At 43.2% G+C, this 15,958-nt stretch overlaps 1 pseudogene; it reads right to left on the bottom strand.

The window, feature by feature from the left end:
• Window positions 1-8,024: 8,024 nt before the first annotated feature.
• LOC147963611 (uncharacterized) overlaps window positions 8,025-15,958 on the bottom strand; it is a 33,886-nt pseudogene continuing 25,952 nt past the window's right edge.

Below are 15,958 nucleotides of genomic sequence, written 5' to 3'. Positions count from 1 at the left end.
CACTTACTAATGGCGCACCAACTCTAAATGCACCATTAGTAATCCAGGTTACTAATGGCGCACCTCCTGGTGGTGCGCCATTAGTAGTTTCACAAAAAAAATACTAATGGCGCACTGTCCCACAGTGTGCCATTACTAGTTTAAACTAGTAATGGCGCATGGTGGAGCAGTGCGCCATTAGTAGTATTGCAAAAAAGGGAATAAAAAATATAATAAAAAAAACAACATTAGTGGCGCACTTTCTGTCTGGTGCGCCATTACTAGTTACAACTAGTAATGGCGCACTGTATCTGGATGCGCCATTAGTATGTTTGGACAGGCGCACTAGTTAAAAAAAATTTGATACTAATGGCGCACCCTGGGCCAGGTGCGCCATTAGTAGTTTCAACTCTAATGGCATATCAGTAGGTGGTGTGCCATTAGTATATACTAATGGCGCACCGCTTGTCTGGTGCGCCATTAGTATCAATCCCATCTATAGCCCTTTTTCTAGTAGTGGCGGTCGATGTGTGGAGTAATAGTAGTAGATGCAGAATCGTTTCGGTCTACTTGTCGCGGATGTGATGCATATATACATGATCATGCCTAGATATTCTCATAACTATGCGCTTTTCTATCAATTGCTCGGATAGGAGATGAGTGTGGCAGCACAGATTCTGGTAGAGGGATATGTTCCTAGTTCATGAAATGCAACCCTATTAACGGATATAAAACATGACTTTTGCGGTAACGACCTCTAACTCTCATTTGATTCCATATCTGCACAAAGTTGATGTCAACCCCTTCAAGAGTGTCAGTATTTGATTACATGAATATACTACTCCCTCCGGTCCATATTAATGGTCGCTGATTTTGTACAAAGTTGTGTACTAAATCAGCAACAATAAATATCACTAGTAGAAAAAGGGCCATTTGTCCCGGTTCATAAGGCCCATCTGTCCCGGTTGCGGAACCGGGACTAAAGGGTCGTTACTAATCCCCTTGGCCTTTAGTCCCGGTTCTTATACGAACCGGGACAGATAGGCCTCCATGTGGCTGCTATGGCGAGCCCAGGCAGGAGGGCCTTTAGTCCCGGTTGGTGGCACCAACTGGGACCAATAGGCATCCATGCGTCAGCTGTTCAGGGGCTAGGGTTTTTTTTCTGAAAGGGGGGGTGGAATTGGGCGTTTTGTATGGTTAATTAAGGTGTTTCATATATTGTGTTAGGTAGCTAATTAATTAATAGAGAGAAGTGTCCTCTCTTATCTCCGTGCTTGGTCGACGCTACGTACTATACGTATAGAGAGGCCGTCGACACGCTAGCTAGTAAGAAAATGAAGGAAACCATTAAGTACAGAAGTTCGCCATGCATACCGAGAGAAGTGATCGACCTCTTCTTCTCCGAGAGATTGGTCGAACAACAAGTTTTCATATTATCTATTCGACGCTACTGGCTACATACATATACAATATGTAAGATCTGTTACAATCCCCTAGCATCTGAAATCAAGTTCCACATGGTATTCTCCGGCTTTATTGATGACGTGGTCAAGAAAGAATCCCGCTAATTCCTCTTGAATTGCTTTCATGCGATCTTCCGGTAGGAGTTCATTGCGCATCTCCCACGTCTAATTTGAAGACGGGGGTTAATACACATATATGAATGAAACTCAACAGAAATGATGGGTGTAATAAAATGAAAGTGTGAATATTATTGCTTACGCACATCAAATTGTCTTTTAGAGTAGCCCCGCTTATCTTTGCAAGTCGCGTTGTAGATGAACTCACACACATAGTATCCACAGAAAGCATTCCCTTGTTCTCGCCACAAGCACTTTACGAGAAATAGAGGTCAATCAAACTGATAATGAAGCATTATAAATGGCATTGATGAAAGTAGCTACAATCAACGGGATCGAGTGCGCGGAACTAGCTAGCTAGTACTATTTACTTTCGGGTATGTCCATCGCAGCTCCCCCGGCAGTCCCGGAGCTTGTGCGGTGAATACTTTCCAAACCCTGCGAGACAAAGAAAACAATTACTTGATATCAGGAAATGAACAAAAAGTTGTCGATATTGTGCGATAATGATCAATTGAACTTACTTCTCGAGAATTTTAGTCATGTCCGCATAGGTCTCGGGAGATTTTCGTCTCAAGTCTAAGACGGTTAATAGTCCCTGCTCAAGCTTAATCTCCAGGAGAATATAGTGAAGTTGCGCACGCATGCATAACTCATCAATTACATTACTATAACCTTGCTCGAGTAATAAGGGAAACTGAATATGCACAAGACAGTAACACTCACTCGAAGTTGTAAGGAAAGAGTATTTGATCTTTGTTTTGATTTACTATCAATGATTTGAGAAAGTTGGCCTCAGCATCATCGGTGTTCTTTTCAACCTCAGATTTATCTATGAGATTTGTGTTAATGAACCCAATATCATACATTTCTGCTTTTCTGCACTCGGCGATCTTCAATCTGCATAATATAGTGAGGATAATCATATATACATGCAATGAAAGAGCTGAGCTATATATAGAGACTTAATGACAGAAGTAGTACTTACAGACAGTAGCAAGTGACCGTTAATTTATCGAGGGCCTTTTGATTGAACCACTAGAAGAACTCCTCAAATGGAACAGTCAACAAATCAATTCCAACGAGGTCGTGCTCCTCTTTAACTCTCAGATACAAAGTATTCGTCCCCCCAGACTCTCTGCAGGTTTTCATGTACCAATCATGGAATCTTCGCATCATCATTGTTAAAGATTTTTCATCTTTGAAAGAGGCTTCCCGTAATGGTATTGGTGTTCTTCCACCTCCAAGAAATCATAATGTACATCTTCGGGCAGGTAATCTTCAAGATTGCTATAACCGGGTACCATCCCCGGATCATTAGCGATGATATCGCTAGACACCTTGAGCAGGGGGCACGATTGGTCCGCTTGTTCGCCGAGATGGGCAATTTTTTCCCAACTCATCATTCTGCTAACCTTCGATCACTGATAGTATTTCCCGACCGCTCCGATTCGATATATACCTTTGCAGTAATGCACTCATAGTTATTTCTCAGTGGAGACTTTGGTAGTTTCCTCAGGGCATCGACAGTGCGCTTTGCTTTCACCCGGTCTACCTTCTCCTCCAGAGGTGGATGTCTCTTTGCTTTCACCCCTTCAAAGAAGTCATTCACTTCTTTTTCCACGGTCTTTGCATTTTCTTCCATGGTCCTCTCGTATGGTAACTTCTCTAGAGGCTTGAGAGGTGGACCGAATCTGTATTGCCTCCTGCCTCTGGCTGTACTGTTAGACGCCGGAGCAGACGGAGCGGCTGCGGCTGTCTTCTTTCGTGCTTGCTAATGAGGCGGAGGAGAAGGACTACGATGCGCCGGAGCAGCCGGGGCGGCGGGGGGTCTCTTTCGCCCTTGCTGGCGAGGCGCAGAAGGAGGAGGCTGGTGGCTGCTCGGGCACGCCAGCGCAGGCGAAGAAGGAGGCGGAGTGCCGCCACGCGCCGGAGAAGGAGGAGGCTGGTGGCTGCACGGGCGCGTCGGTGCAGGCGGAGAAGGAGGCGGAGTGCCGCCACACACTGGAGAAGGAGGCTGAGTTCCCTGATCACTCGCCAGAGGAGGAGGCGGTGGAGGAGGCTGAGTGCCCTGACTCGTCGGAGGAGGAGGAGGCGGAGGCATCCAGTTTGGAAGGTTGATGAGCTCCTTCCGCCATAGGCATGGATTCTTCAGAGCAGAACCCGGCCGAGTCTCCCCTTCACTAGTAGGGTGGTCAAGCTCGAGCTCCTCAAATCCCTCCATTATTTCGTCTACCATCACCCTAGCATATCCTTCTGGAATTGGCCGACAGTGAAAAGTTGCGCCAGGTTCAGGACGTGCAACAGAGCCAACAGCCGCCTTGACTTTCATATTCATCCATTGCGTCATAAGGTGGCAATTGTGAGACTCTGTGATTAAGTCCACCGGGTAGCTAGCAGGAGCCGTGAAGACAGGCTCCTGAAGCAGCTCCGTGGAAGCCACGCTGCTTCTCCGCTGAGATGGCAGTGTAGCTTCCGGTGTACCAGCTTTGGCAGGTCGCATGCTGCGGGCCTCATCTCGTTCCTCTAGCGCTTGTACCCTTGCGTGCAGCGCCTATAGTTGGGTCAACTCCTTTTTCTTGTTCCGCTCCCGGCGTTTGTAACCGCGTGCGTCAGGAAATCCAGCCTTCCACGAAAGGGAGCCTTGCGTGCCTCGTGTCCGTCCGGGGTGCTCAGGATTCCCGAGGGCCTCTGTGAGCTCGTCGTTCTCTCTGTCCGGAACAAATGTCCCTTGCTGCGCCTTTTCGATATATCTCCGCGTTTTCTTCCATGGTCCTCTCGTATGATAATTTCTCTATAGGCTTGAGAGGTGGACCAAATCTGTATTGCCTCCCGCCTTTGGCTGTACTGCTAGACGCCGGAGCAGACAGAGCGGTTGCAGCTGTCTTCTTTCATGCTTGCTTAGGAGGTGGAGGAGAAGGACTACGACACGCCGGAGTAGCCGGGGCGGCGGCGGGTCTCTTCCGCCCTTGCTGACGAGGCGGAGAAGGAGGAGGCAGGTGGCTGCTCTGGCGCGCCGGCGCAGGCGGAGAAGGAGGCGGAGTGCTGCCACACACTAGAGAAGGAGGAGGCTGGTGGCTGCTCGGGCGCGCCTACGCAGGCGGAGAAGGAGGCGGAGTGCCGCCACACACTGGAGAAGGAGGCTAAGTGCCCTGATCACTCGCCGGAGGAGGAGGCGGAGTGCCCTGACTCGCCGGAGGAGGAGGAGGAGGAGGCGGAGGCGTCCAGTTCGGAAGCTTGATGAGCTCCTTCCGCCATAGGCATGGAGTCTTCAGAGCAGAACCCAGCCAAGTCTCCCCTTCACTGGTAGGGTGGTCAAGCTCGAGCTCCTCAAATCCCTCCGTTATTTCGTCTACCATCACCCTAGCATATCCTTCTGCAATCGGCCGGCAGTGAAAAGTTGCGCCAGGTTCAGGACGTGCAACAGAGCCAACAGCCGCCTTAACTTTCATATTCATCCATTGCGTCATAAGGTGGCAATTGTGAGACTCGGTGATTAAGTCCACGGGGTAGCTGGCAGGAGCCGTGAAGATAGGCTCCTGAAGCAGCTCCATGGAAGCCACGCTGCTTCTCCGCTGAGATGGCGGTGTAGCTTTGGGTGTAGCACCTTGGGCAGGTCGCGTGCTGCGAGCCTCGTATCATTCCTCTAACGCTTGTACCCTTGCGTGCAGCTCCTATAGTTGGGTCAACTCCTTTTTCTTCTTCCTCTCCTGGCGTTTGTAACCGCCCGCCTTGAGAAATCCAGCCTTCCACGAAAGGGAGCCTGGCGTGCCTCGTGTCTGTCCGGGGTGCTCAGGATTCCCGAGGGCCTCTATGAGCTCGTCGTTCTCTCTGTCCAGAACGAACGTCCTTTGCTGCGCCTTTTCGATATACTCCTGAAGCTTCTCGATGGGTGTGTTCAGCTGCTCGTTGGTCCAAACGCACTTCCCTGTTACAGGGTCCAATTTTGCCCCAACCCCGAAGAACCAAGTCCTGCAACGGTCTGGCCAGCGTCGTGTCTCTTGTTCGATCCCTTTAGCAATGAGTTCATTCTCAGCCTCTTCCCACAACGGCCGGGCTTTCAGGTAGCCACCTGACCCCGTGCGATGGTGATGCTTCTTCTTTGCAGCATTTTTCTTGTTTGTCGCTGACATCTTCGCTGCTCTCTCAGATTTCTTTTTGGTGACAAATGCGGGCCATTGATCTTTGATCTTCTCAAATCGGCCGACGAATTTTGGAGTCTTGTCTTGGTCGACAAACGATGATTTCAGCTCATTCTCCCACCTCCTGAATAGCTCAGCCATCTTCTTAAGAGCATAAGCCTTGATCATTGGCTTTTTAACTGGATTCTCCGAATCCTCCTCTGGCAGGAAGGTGAAATTTTCCTGCAGCGCGGTCCTAAGATCAGCTTTCTGCCTATCGCTGACATAAGACACCTGAGAGTCTTTGTCCTTGCGCTTCAACCATTGCTCAATGCTGATCGGGATCATGTCCCGAACTAGAACCCCGCACTGAGCATTAAATTTTTGCTTGGTCCGGAGAGGTTCAATCGGCTGGCCAGCGCGAGCAATTTCGATGATCGTGTACCTTTCATCCGTCCGCAACTTTCTCTTCGGGCCTCGTCTCGGTACCGAAGTGTTGCTCAATCCGGAGGGCTAGAAAAGAAGAAAAAGAAGAGAGTTAATATGTGTACATACCAAAAACAATTAATGCATCAATTAGCTATAGTCAGCACATGCTTAATTAATTAATATATACATATATATTTATACCTGGCCGGACTCCGTTCGGTCACCAGAGCTGTCATCACGGTGTCCTTCCCCCTCCGTTCGGTCATCGGAGCCTTCATCATGGTGTCCTTCCCCCTTCATTCGGTCACCGGAGCCGTCATCACGGTGCCCTTCCTCCTCCATTGTTTGATCATCGTCGTAGCCTGCTTCTTCATCCTGTCTTTCCAGACCATCGGTGCATGTGACGTTGAGAAACGACAAGACGGCATCACTTCCGTCTGCGATTATCTCCCCCAACACCACTTCTATTGCTTCATCTCGGGGGTGCGGATCCATAGTTTCTGCAAATATTTACAACATGGCAATTATTATTCAAACATGACAGATGGATGTATTAGTGGCAAAGATAGAACTAGCTAGCTAAGAACAATAAGGAATCAAATTAGTGGCCTGGCCTCGACGCTTCTCTAGGGTTTGGGGTGGCCTCGGCAACGCTTCAAGGGTTTGGGGTGGCCTCAACAACGCTTCAAGGGTTCGGGATGGCCTCGACTACAATGCTCTTTTAACTTGGTAAATTTGGGCGGCCTCAAGAGAGTTTGTCGATCGGGTAGGGGTGCGGCGGGAGGGGGTAGGAGACCAACATTGTTTTTTTCTAGGGTTTGGGTGTCCTCGAGAGTTTTGCCGAGCGAGAGGGCCGGGGGGTGCTCCCGTGGTATAAGTTATCACGGTCGAGAGGGGGTATATATATCGACCGCCCCTCATGTCGAAGTTATATGGGAGGGAGTTATATATATCGACAACGACGACATACATACATGGGAAAATAATGTTATCGGGGAGGGGGTATATCGACAATGACATACCCGATAAAAAAATAAGAAGATGAAGAAGAAATAAAAACAAGATAAGAAGAAAGGAATAGAGGAGAAGATCAAAGAAAAAAAGAAGAAAAAAAAGAGGAAAAGAAGAAAGGAATAGATGAGAAGAAGAAAAAATAAAATATTTTTTCTTCTTCTCCTCTATTCCTTTCTTCTTCACCTCTTCTTTTTCTTCTTTTTTACTCTTCTTATTTATTTCTCCTCTTCTTCCTCTCCTCTTCTTCTCCTTTCTTCCTCTTCTTATTTTCGTTTTTCCTCTCCTTCTTTTTCTTCTTCTTCCTTTCCTAGCTAGATATATAAAACTTTTCTTCCTTTTCCTTATTTTATGTTTTCTTCTACACTAACCTAAAATGCACTGACCTTCTTTTTCCACTCCACTTTTTTCTTCTAAATACGAACATATACATAAATTGACAAAAAATATGCACAAAAACATATACATAAATTTTCCTATACATACACAATTGTTTTACAAATATGCACATATATATGAACATATACATAAATTGACAAAAAAAATACATTTATGAAAAAAATGCTATGAACATGTACACACATATATACACATACACACACATATACAAAAAAATACATTTATGAAAAAAATGCTATGAAATAAAAACGCAGGGCAGGGGCGGCGGCACAGTAGGGCAGGGGCGGCGCGCGGAGGGGCGGCGTGCGGCGCCAGCGCAGGGCAGGGGCAGCGCGCCGCGGGGCAGCATGCGGCGCCTGCGCAGGGCAGGGGCGGTGGCACGGCGGCCGTGCAGGGCAGGGACGGCGCGCGGCGGCAGCGAAGGGCAGTGGCGGCGGCGCGGTGGCAGCGCGCGGCGGCGACGGCGGCCAATACAGGGAGGAGGAGCAGGGGATCGGGGCGGCGCTCACAGCGAGGTGGCGTCAGCGACGGGGAAGGCTCGGGGATGGCGGACCGCGAAGGCGCGCTCGGGGGAGAGGGCAGGGGCGCGCGGGCTCGGGGACGACGTCGGCGACGGCGACGGAGACGGTGACGACAAGGCACGGGCGACGGCGATGACGCGGTCGGGGGCGATGGCAGGGGTGGCGGACGGCGTCGGGGCAGCCTGGCGGCGTCGATGAGCTCGGTGTCGTCAGGAGGCAATTGGCGGTGAAACTGCCAAATTTTCTAAGTGTGGGCTTATATAGTAGAACCTTTGGTCCCGGTTGGTGGCATCAACCGGGACGAATACCCCCCTTTGGTCCCGGTTCGTGCCACCAACCGGGACCAAAGGTCTCTTTTCAGCAGACCAAAGGGTGGGAAGCGATGGACTTTGGTCCCGGTTGGTGGCACCAACCGGGACTAAAGGGGGGGCATTGGTATCGTTTGGTGCCACCAACCGGGACCAAAGTCCTTGCACAGCGGGGTGGTGGTGGGAGTTTAGTCCCACCTCGCTAGTCGAGAGGGGCGCGCAGTGGTTTATAAGCCCCACTGCCGCACACCTCTCGAGCTCCTCTCCATTGCAAGCTTACGGGCCTAATTGTGACTGCTATGCCTGATGGGCCTACTAGGCCCTCCGCGGGCCTGAATCCTGGCCCATGGATGGGTTTCTAGTCGTATTCAGGCCGTGGTGGCCCAGTAGGTGGCAATTTTTTTATTTCTTCCCAGTTTTTTGTTTTCTTTTTTGCTTTATTTTTTTGTTTTGTTTCAACTTACAACAAAATACTTATTTATTTTATTTTATTTTATTTCTAATTACTTATTTATTTTATTTTATGATAATTCTTTTTGCTATTAAAGTTTCTAACAAAAAAGTTCTTTATGAAAATTCTTTTTGCTTTTAATGATTTTGAACAGAAAATACTTTGATAATTTTAGTTGCACCAATTTTATATAATTTTAGTTTCATAAATTTTAGAGGTTGCTTATAATGTTTTGAACAGAAAATACTTTGATAATTTTAGTTTCATAAATTTTATTTATGTTATTAAATTTTATTTTATTTTGTTTCTACTTATATATTTTATTAAAGTTTATATTATTTTGTTTCAAATTACTTATTTATTTTATTTTATGATAATTATTTTTGCTGAAAGACCCTGTAATTCGTAGTATCAGGGTTTTGTACGGAAACTCGTCTGTTACATAGGGATTTCATTATTTTGAACTTATTTGAACTCCATACTCTTTCTGTGTTCAAAATGCACCATTCAAAGACACGTCATCAATTTTCAACCCTTTCTGACTTCATTTGTTATTTTTCATGCATTTGTTGATTATTTTGAGCTATAAGACCCTGAAATTGAAAAGCACTACAAATGAACTCTGAAAAGGTTGAAAGTTGGCATGGTATCATCATTTCACCCACATAGCATGTGCAAGAAAGTAGAGAGGCTTACAGCAAAAACTGGATGCACTTCGTGTACAAAACGGATAATCTCTTTCGAAGTATCAGGGTTTCATACGGAAACTCGTCTGTTACAAAGGGATTTCATTTTTTTGAACTTATTTGAACTCCATACTTTTTTTCTGTTCAAAATGCACCATTCAAAGACACATCATCAATTTTCAACCCTTTCTGACTTCATTTGCTATTTTTCATGCATTTACTGATTATTTTGAGCTATAAGACCCTTAAATTGAAAAGCACTATAAATGAACTCTCAAAAGGTTGAAAGTTAGCATGGTATCATCATTTCACCCACATAGCATGTGCAAGAAAGTAGAGAGGCTTACGGCAAAAACTGGATGCACTTCGTGTACAAAACGGACAATCTCTTTCGAAGTATCAGGGTTTCATAAAGAAACTCGTCTGTTACAAAGGGATTTCATTTTTTTGAACTTATTTGAACTCCATACTTTTATGTGTTCAAAATGCACCATTCAAAACCACATCATCAATTTTCAACCCTTTCTGACTTCATTTGTTATTTTTCATGCATTTACTGATTTTTTTGAGCTGCATGACCTTGAAATTGAAAATCACTACAAATGAACTCTGAAAAGGTTGAAAGTTGGAATGGTATCATCATTTCACCCACATAGCATGTGCAAGAAAGTAGAGAGTGTTACGGCAAAAACTGGATGCACTTCGTGTATAAAATGGACAATCTCTTTCGAAGTATCAGGGTTTCATACAGAAACTCGTCTGTTACAAAGGGATTTCATTTTTTGAACTTATTTCAACTCCAGACTTTTTGTGTGTTCAAAATGCACCATTAAAAGCCACATCATCAATTTTCAACCCTTTCTGACTTCATTTGTTATTTTTCATGCATTTACTAATTTTTTTGAGCTATAAGACCCTGAAATTCAAAAGCATTCCAAATGAACTCTGAAAATGTTGAAAGTTGGCATGGTATTATCATTTCACCCACATAGCTTGTGCATAAAAGTTGAGAGGGTTACGGCAAAAACTAGATGCACTTCGTGCACAAAACAAACAAACTCTTTCGAAGTATAAGGGTTCATACAGAAACTCGTCTGTTACAAAGGGATTTCATTTTTTGAACTTATTTGAACTCCATACTTTTTCTATGTTCAAAACACATCATTTAAAGCCACATCATCATTTTTCAACCCTTTCTGACTTCATTTATTATTTTTCATGCATTTACTGATTTTTTTTGAGCCGAATGACCTTGAAATTGAAAATCACTACAAATGAACTCTGAAAAGGTTGAAAGTTCGCATGGTATCATCATTTCACCCACATAGCATATGCAAGAAAGTAGAGAGGGTTACGACAAAAACGGGATGCACTTCGTGTACAAAATGGACAATCTCTTTCGAAGTATCAGGGTTTCGGACGAAAACTCATCTGTTACAAAGGGATTTCATTTATTTAAACTTATTTGAACTCCAGAATTTTTGTGTTTTCAAAATGCACCATTCAAAGCCACATGGATAGATAAGTGACCAAAATAATAGAAGTTCATCATCACATTATGTGTGTCAAAAACCATTACAGATTCACATGGATAGATAAGTGACCAAATTAATAGAAGTTCATCGGCACATTAAAAACAAAGTACATACATAGTTCTCATTGAACAACATATAGCTCTTCAGAGCATCTAGTTAAACCATACATTGAAACTATGTAAAACCTTTCAATGCAACAATAAATGCAATCATAATCACAACCAAGGTGAAAATTGATCCAACGGCATAATGATACCAAGCCTCTGTATGAATGGCATATTTTCTAATCTTTCTCATCTTCAACCGCATTGCATCCATCTTGATCTTGTGATCATCGACGACATACGCAATATGCAATTCCAATATCATCTTCTCCTCCTCAATTTTTTTTATTTTTTCCTTCAAGTAATTGTTTTCTTCTTCAACTAAATTTAACCTCTCGACAATAGGGTCGGTTGGAATTTCCAGTTCAACTACCTCCTACATAAATAAAATCTATGTCAACTTGATGGGCATAATTGTCATAAATAATAAATGAACCAAATAGTTATAAAAGATCATATATACCACATCTAAATCATAGCCAGGACGAGGGCCGACGGGGGCGGATACCAAAACCATCGCACTATATAATAACAAGCCCTGTTCAAGAATTCATCCGATTAACCAGTTAACTTGCCGCTTAATCCCTACTCATAGGGTCCCCGAGTAGTCGATTACTCGATAAATCGTCCGATTAATTGACTAAATGGCCGATTAACTTGCCGATTAGCCTATTAATCCCCTACTCTCCAGCCGACCGAGCAGCTACCAGTTAACGATTTCCTCAACAATGATAACAAGCAATAATAAAAGTAAGAAAATTAGACAAGTATCTATCTAAAGTAAGAATTTTTTTTCTTTCAGAAGAAGACAAGCAATAATATTCCTCCCTCATAATAATTTTCAGTAGCATCATGAATGAATTCAACAATATAACTATCACACAAAGCATTCTTTTCATGATCTACGAGCATAGAATTTTTATTACTCTCCACATCAGCTAATTTCTTCTCATGAATAGTAGTGGGAGCAAACTCAACAAAGTAACTATCATGGGATTGAAAATTAAAATCAAGATGACAAGTTTCATTGTTATCATTATTCTTTAAAGCATACGTGTCATCACAATAATCATCCTAGATAGGAGGCATGCTTTCATCATAATAAATTTGCTCATCAAAACTTGGGGGACAAAAAATATCATCTTCATCAAACATAGCTTACCCAAGTTTGTGGCTTTGCATATCATTAGCATCATAGATATTCAAGGAATTCATACTAACAACATTGCAATCATGCTCATCATTCAAATATTTAGTGCCAAACATTCTAATGCATTCTTCTTCTAGCACTTGAGCACAATTATCGTAATCCTTGTTTTCATGATAGATATTAAAAAGATGAAGCATATGAGGTACCCTTAATTCCATTTTTTTGTAGTTTTCTTTTATAGACTAAACTAGTGATAAAACAAGAAACTAAAAGACTCGATTGAAAGACCTAAAGATATACCTTCAAGCACTCACCTCCCCGGCAACGGTGCCAGGAAAGAGCTTAGTTGACGGGGTGTTAGTGCCGCTTACCTAGCCTCCCCGGCAACGGCACCAGAAAAGAGCTTGATGTCTACTACACAACCTTCTTCTTGTAGATGTTGTTGGGCCTCAAGTGGATGACCTAAGGTTTATCAATCCGTGGGAGGCATAGGCTGAAGATGGTCTCTCTCAAACAACCCTGCAACCAAATAACAAAGAGTCTCTTATGTCCCCAACACATCCAATACAATGGTAAATTGTATAGGTGCACTAGTTCGTCGAAGAGATGGTGATACAATTGCAATATGGATAATAGATATGGGTATTTGTAATCTGAAATTATAAAAACAGCAAGGTAACTAATGATAAAAGTGAGCATAAACGGTATTGCAATGCTAGGAAACAAGGCCTAGGGTACATACTTTCACTAGTGCAAGTCCTCTCAACAATAATAACATAATTGGATCACATAACTATCCCTCAACATGCAACAAAGAGTCACTCCAAAGTCACTAATAGCCGAGAACAAACGAAGAGATTATGGTAGGGTACAAAACCACCTCAAAGTTATTCTTTCGGATCGATCTATTCAAGAGTTCATATTAGAATAACACCTTAAGGCACAAATCAACCAAAACCCTAATGTCACCTCAAGTATCCGTGGGTATGATTATACGATATAAATCAAACAATCTCAGATTCATCTGTTCAAACCAACACAAAGTACTTCAAAGATTGCCCCAAAGTTTCCACCGGAGAGTCAAGACAAAAACGTGTGCCAACCCCTATGCATAGGTTCATGGGCGGAACCCGCAAGTTGATCACCAAAACATACATCAAGTGAATCAATAGAATAACCCATTATCACCATGGTTATCCCAAGCAAGACATACATCAAGTGTTCTGAAATCCTTAAAGACTAAATCCGATAAGATAACTTCAAAGGGAAAACTCAATCCATTACAAGAGAGTAGAGGCGGAGAAACATCATAAGATCCAACTATAATAGGAAAGCTCGCGATACATCAAGATCGTATCACCTCAAGAACACGAGAGAGAGAGAGAGAGAGAGAGATCAAACACATAGCTACTGGTACATACCCTCAGCCTCGAGGGAGAACTACTCCCTCCTCGTCATGGAGAGCACCGGGATGATGAAGATGGACACCGGTGAGGGTTCCCCCCCCCCTCCGGCAGGGTGCCGGAACGGGTCTAGATTGGTTTTTGGTGTCTACGGAGGCTTCTGGCAGCGGAACTCACGATCTATTCTGCCCCCCAAAGTTTTTAGGGTATATGGGTATATATATGGGAGGAAGAAGTACGTCAATGGACCTTCGGGCTGTCCACGAGGCAGGGGGCGCGCCCCCATCCCTCGTGGGCAACCCGAGACTCTTCTGGTCAAACTCTGATACTCCGTGGGCTTCTTCTGGTCCAAAAATAAATTCCATGAAGTTTCAGGTCAATTGGACTCCGTTTGATTTTCCATTTATGAGATACTCTAAAACAAGGAAAAAACATAAACTGGCACTGGGCTCTAGGTTAATAGGTTAGTCCCAAAAATAATATAAAAGTGTTTAATAAAGCCCATAAACATTCAAATCAGATAATATAATAGCATGAATACTTCATAAATTATAGATACGTTGGAGACATATCATCATCCCCAAGCTTAATTCCTGCTCGTCCTCGAGTAGGTAAATGATAAAAGAAATAATTTATGAAGTGTGAATGCTAGCAGGTGCACAAGTTTGATCAATGATAATTTCAATCACCTTTTCTAGCATCGTTATATATCATAACAGTAGCTCATCTCATAAATCTTCTCATGATCAAGTAACAAGCTATTCACATGTTAAAGTATAGATCATAAACTTTCTTGAAAACTAACAAACCGTGTTATCAGTCATCAAACAATTACAATTCATCTTATTTTCAGGAAGAGTCTATGTCAGAGCTTTGATTTAGCAAACCCCACATACTCAACTATCATGTAGTCTTTCACAATTGCTAACACTCCTGCGATATTTATGGGTTCAAAGTTTTAGACATAGAGAAAGATAGGGGCTTATAGATTCGCCTCCCAACCTTTTACCTCAAGGGTTATGTCAACAATAATAGTTCATGATGCCTTACATCCAATTGGATATATATATCAGAATCTTTCCAACACAATGTGCTTGCCAAAGGATAAAATGTAAAAAGGAAAGGTGAAGATCACCATGACTCTTGCATAAGGGTAGAAGATAAAAGTAAAGATAGGCCCTTCATAGAGGGAATCAGAGGTTGTCATGCGCTTTTATAGTTGGATGCATAAAATCTTAATGCAAAAGAACGGTCACTTTATTGTCCCCTGTGATAGGGACCTTTATTATGCAGTTCGTCGCTTTTATTGCTTCCATATCACAAGATCATATAAAGCTTATTTTCTCCACACTAAAAGATCATACATATTTAGAGAGCAATTTTTATTGCATGCACCGATGACAATTTACTTGAAGGATCTTACTCAATCCATAGGTAGGTATGGTGGACTCTCATGGCAATACTGGTTTAAGGGATGTTTGGAAGCACAAGTAGTATCTCTACTTGGTGCAAAGAATTTGGCTAGCATGAGGGCGAAAGGCAAGCTTAACATGTTGGATGATCCATGACAATATACTTTATTTTAGATATAAGAAAACATAACCCATTACGTTGTCTTCCTTGTCCAACATCAACCTTTTAGCATGTCATATTTTAATGAGTGCTCACAACAACAAAAGATGTCCAAGATAGTATATTTATATGTGAGATCTCTATTCCTTCAATATTCTTTCATGAATTGTTCAAGTGACCAATACAATGTTTGCTAACCTTCAATAAATTTACCACCTCTACTTCTTATGTGTGAAGTCATTACTCCCCATGGGATAAGCATATGAAACATATATAATTTCGGATTTATGATATTCGCTCATTCAACTATTTACTCATAGGATATAAGTGAAGCACACGAGTAAATGAAAAACTACTCCAAAAAGATATAAGTGAAGATTAATGAGTAGTTAAATAATTATGTAGCTATGTGAAGACTCTCTCTCATTTAATAATTTCGGATCTTGATATTTTATTCAAACAGCAAGTGAAGCAAAATAAAATGGCATTCTAAGAATGGCAAACATCATGTGAAGAAGCAAAAACTTAGGATCAACCGAAGTAACCGATAGTTGTTGAAGAAGAAAGGTGGGATGCCAACCGGGGCATCCCCAAGCTTAGACGCTTGAGACTTCTTGAAATATTATCTTGGGATGCCTTGGGCATCCCCAAGCTTGAGCTTTTGTGTCTCCTTAATTCCTCTCATACCACGGTCTCCCTAAATCTCAAA

The sequence above is a fragment of the Triticum urartu genome, chromosome 6A, assembly GCF_056163025.1.
Source record: "Triticum urartu cultivar PI428250 chromosome 6A, HENAU_Tu73, whole genome shotgun sequence".
NCBI classification, from domain to species: Eukaryota; Viridiplantae; Streptophyta; class Magnoliopsida; order Poales; family Poaceae; genus Triticum; species Triticum urartu.
The sequence above is the reverse complement of the archived record's forward strand: the minus strand, read 5'-3'. Positions and strand labels throughout refer to the sequence as shown.